We start from the raw sequence: 4,395 nt of genomic DNA, 5'->3' as shown, positions 1-4,395 counted from the left end.
GCCGAGCCGCAGTGGCGCTGACAGGGCGGGCGGAGGCGGCTGGGGCGGGCCGGGGGCGCACGCCCCGCCTCGGGGTGCTGGACAGCTCTGCGCACCAGCCCCGCCCCGCCCGCGCCCCCCGCCGCGCTCTCTGAGCTCCAGCCCAGCGCTCGAGGCGGCCGGTGCTCGCCTGGCCTCCTCCCGGCCCCAGGAGAATTGATCCCTCGTGGAGCCAGCTGTGCTAGGAGGGTCGGGGAGCGAGGATTGGGAAAAGGTGGGAGAGAGAGGGCTGCTTAGGGAACCTCATACGGGTGGCACAAGGCTAAGGCCTGTCTTCCTCGCAAGGTGTCCCTGTTCCTGCCCCTCCGTCTCTTTCATTTGCCACGGTTCAAGTGCCCTGTCATGTCTCTTAAGGAGAACCCCCTGTGCCGAGCAAGACCTGTGAGGGGACATTGGTGAACACGCCAAAGGCCTTTGGAGATCTCCCAGGGCCCCCTGAGCCCACTGTGTTACCCACTATTCTCGTGAGGCTGAGGACTTGGGAAGAGGCCTGCTTCTTAGGCTGGGGCTGCCCTCTGGGGAGCTGCCCACCAAGAGGTTGAGTCCGGTGAGGCAGGAACCAGGAGAGACAAGGGGAAGGTTGAGAAGGCCATTTAGGGTCAAGACGGATGTGAAATCAGACGTCCCCAAAGGCTCCATGACACAGAGGGCCCATCAACATGAGCTGAGGCTCCCAACCCTTTTCTGACACCCCTAGCCCCTCATTTGATATTCTCCATTTATGGAGAAAAGGTTGAGAGAAACTGATGATCCGTTAGTGAAAGCGTAGACAGTCACTCACTCACTCGCACTGCGCAGGTTGACTGCATTTTAATAAAAAATGGGGGAAGAAAAATCTTTTTAGTTTTTCTGGGTTTTCTTATTCGCTCTCTTCTAATTCCTTTGGTGATTTTTCCAAAGCAGACTTCTTAGGAAACGTATTAAAGGATGTAAAAATCAAATAACAAGATACATTACAGATTGACGGCATAGAGCACTAGCCTATGTGTAATTTGGTTTCAGAATTTCCTCAGACTGCTGACTGCGGAAGAGCAGGCATTTATTTATGCATGGCAAAAATGCTCAACAGAGGCAGGGGCAATGGTAGGGTGGATCTGCAGTTTGTTCGTTTGTTGTTGTTGTTGTTGTTGTCATTGTTGCTGCTGCTGCTGCTGCTTAGTGTTTTTAGAAACAGAGCCTCACTTTTTCTCCCAGGCTAGAGTGCAGAGCTGCAACCATAGCTCACTATACCCTCAAACTCCTGGGCTCAAGCAATCCTCTCCACCTCAGCCTCCCAAGTAGGTGGGATGACGGGTGTGCACCACCATGCCAGGCTAATTTTTTCATTTTTTTGTAGAGACAAGGTCTTGCTCTGTTGCCCAGGCTAGAGTGCAGTGGTGCAATCATGGCTCACTGCAGCCTCGAATTCCTGGACTCAAGGGATCCTCTTGCCTCAGCCTCCCAAAGTGCTGGGGTTACAGACATAAGCCACCACACCTGGCCAAAATATGCGGTTTTGTTGAAGATGCTGCCTGCTTCAATGCATGTTTTGCAAGTCATGTAAGGAATCTAGGGTCTAGACCAATGACTAATATGGGAGTCATGTTGGAGCCTGAAGCAAAAGAAAAATGTGAGCCCTTAGACACACTTATGAAAATATCCTCCCATATTTTGAACCAAGTGGAAAGGCTAATAAAAGCTCTATAATCACAACAAGACTTTATCTAAATCCCCATGCTCCCCAATCTATGCCCATCCCATTGTGAACCCTCATAAACCCATATGGCAAGAAATGGCCAAGGTACCCAGGAATCTTGGACTGATTGGAAACAACTGTCCCGATTGCACACACAAAAAAATTTTCATTAAAGCTGGTTTATCTTCATTCTTGAGTTTTTTGGCACTTCCTTCAATTCTGTGCCCAAGGTGCCTCACTCCCCTATCCTACTCCCGGCCCATATAGAGATCTTGGCTATCTGACCCCCCATTTCCAGTTTGTCTCATGATGGTCTAGTGCCCCCTAGAGGCTACTGTGCTGGCAAGACCCTTGCTGGGGTTCCCAATGCAGCTGTGGCCCAGACCTCTCCGCCACCGCCCTCTCACCACTTCTGGAAAGGTTCCTGGTATTCCTGTCTCTGCTTCGACACTCTTCCACCCTAGCTGCAGTCGCCTGGGTCTCTCCACCTCTGGAAACTTTTCATAAACCTCCCTCACAGACTCAAGCTATATCCAGAACGTGTCTATTCATCACAACCCAAAAACTTCTAACTAGTGGAGAATTCAGTACTGGGAAGGAGATGATGGGCATGGACCCAGAATATGGGAACTGGCTGGGGCAGGTGAGGGAGCAGTGTGGGGCCGAGGGGCTCAGACATGAGAGCAGGGTCTTCCTGGCAAGAAGCTGACCTTCCCAGTTAGCAGGAAGCAAAGCTGCTGTCACAGTCTCTGTGGGCCAGTGATGCCTTCAGGAATCTGCTCCAGGAGTGAGGGGCCAGAGGACACGCAGAGAGGAGACAGAAGGACATAGAGGCATCCCATGTAAGTCCCCACTCTATCCCAAACAAGAGGGCCACCACCATTGCCCACTCATCAGCCACATACCCCAAGCCCTCATGTGACACAGAAGAAACCAATGACTCAGGAGAGTCCCACATCCTCCCCCAACATTCACCTGCAGGCAGATGCAAACTCAAGCACTCTCTTATCCAACTGCTTACCAGACACTAATGAAGAGGACTCTGAGTTAAATGGTAAGTGTCTTTCCTGATTTCAAATAACTAGAATCATCCAGGTGTGGTGGCTCGCACTTGTAATCCCAGCACTTTGGGAGGCCGAGGTGGGAAGATCAGTTGAGGCCAGGAATTCGAGACCAGCCTGGGCAACATAGCAAGACCCTGGCTCTACAAAAAAAAAAAAAATTTAATGTGCTGGGCATGGTGGTATGCATCTGTAGTCTGAGCTACTCAGGAAGCTGAGGTAGGAGGATTGCTTGAGCCCAGGAGTTTGAGGCTGCAGTGACCATGATTGCACACTGCACTCCAGCCTGGGCAACAGAGTGAGACCCTGTCTCAAAAACAACAACAAAAATCCTACTATCTATTTGAAGGTCAAAGGCCAAAAATGACTTTGGCAAATACAACTGAAAAAAAAAATTGTTTTATGATCACCTGCCCAGGTTTATCAGAGGTGACTTCCAGGAGGGCACACCCCTCATTATCCATTATCCTAATTGAGCCATAGACCAGACACCCCTCACCCTCACATCTGCCCCTTCTCTACTGTGCTCTAGTCAGTTCATGGCCACGTCCATTACTGAGTCGATAATTTTTACTCCAATCTCCCTACATCCAATCCATCACTATAACCTGCTGGTCCCCACAATGTATCTCAAATCTACCCAGCCCTCTCCATCACCATGACCACCTCCCTGGTCCCAGCCACCATCTCCTCTCTCCTGGACCTCCACAGAGGCGCCCCCCCATGTGACCCCTTGCCTCTCAATTCATTGCTCACATTTTTAACATGCAAATTGGTTCATTCCCACTGCTGAAAATGCTCCAGAGCAGACTTCAAAGTTTTTAGCTCAAGCTGCATGATCCTGTGGAATAGCCCTGCCTGCCACCTTCTCCAAGCCCCCGTCATCACCAGTTTGCTCTGGCCTCAGAACGTTTCTGCTCCTCCCAGAGCTGATTTCTATCCTTCTGCCTGTTCCATCAGGCAAATAGTCAAGCCAGAGAGCATTTGGAGGGAAGTTCTTGATCCTTCCAGCAGCCCCTCCAGCATATGGACATACTGATGGCCCCCGGGTCTCCAGGGTCCCCTTGGAGAGAAGAACTGCAAGCACCTGGGGCCAGCAGTGAAAGAGGAAAGTCTGTCTGCCTAGTCTCTCCTTGGGCAGAAACTGTCCTGAAGTGCTTTGTGCAGTGGTGTGATCATGGTTTGTTGTAGCCTTGATCCCTCCCAGGACCCTAGCAGATGTACCTCACAGGATGATGTCTTCTAAATGGCTATTTTGCTCTCGTAGACATTATTTTTTAAATTTTTTGTTTGTTTGTTTGAGACAGAGTCTCATTCTGTCACCCAGGCTGGAGTGCAATGACGTGATCTTGGCTCACTGCAACTTCCGCCTCCTGGGTTCAAACGATTCTCCTGCCTCAGTCTCCTGAGTAGCTGGAATTACAAGCATGCGCCACCATGCCCAGCTAATTTTTGTATTTTTAGTAGAGATGAGGTTTCACCACGTTGACCAGGCTGGTCTTGAACTCCTGACCTCAAATGATTCACCCACCTCAGCCTCCCAAAGTGCTGGGATTACAGGAGTGAGCCACCACGCCCAGCCCTCATATATATTAAAATCCATGTTTCTCCAGTGACATT

Source organism: Trachypithecus francoisi, unplaced genomic scaffold, assembly GCF_009764315.1.
Source record: "Trachypithecus francoisi isolate TF-2019V2 unplaced genomic scaffold, Tfra_2.0 Lachesis_group12, whole genome shotgun sequence".
Classification (NCBI taxonomy): domain Eukaryota; kingdom Metazoa; phylum Chordata; class Mammalia; order Primates; family Cercopithecidae; genus Trachypithecus; species Trachypithecus francoisi.
This window is presented reverse-complemented; position numbering follows the sequence as displayed.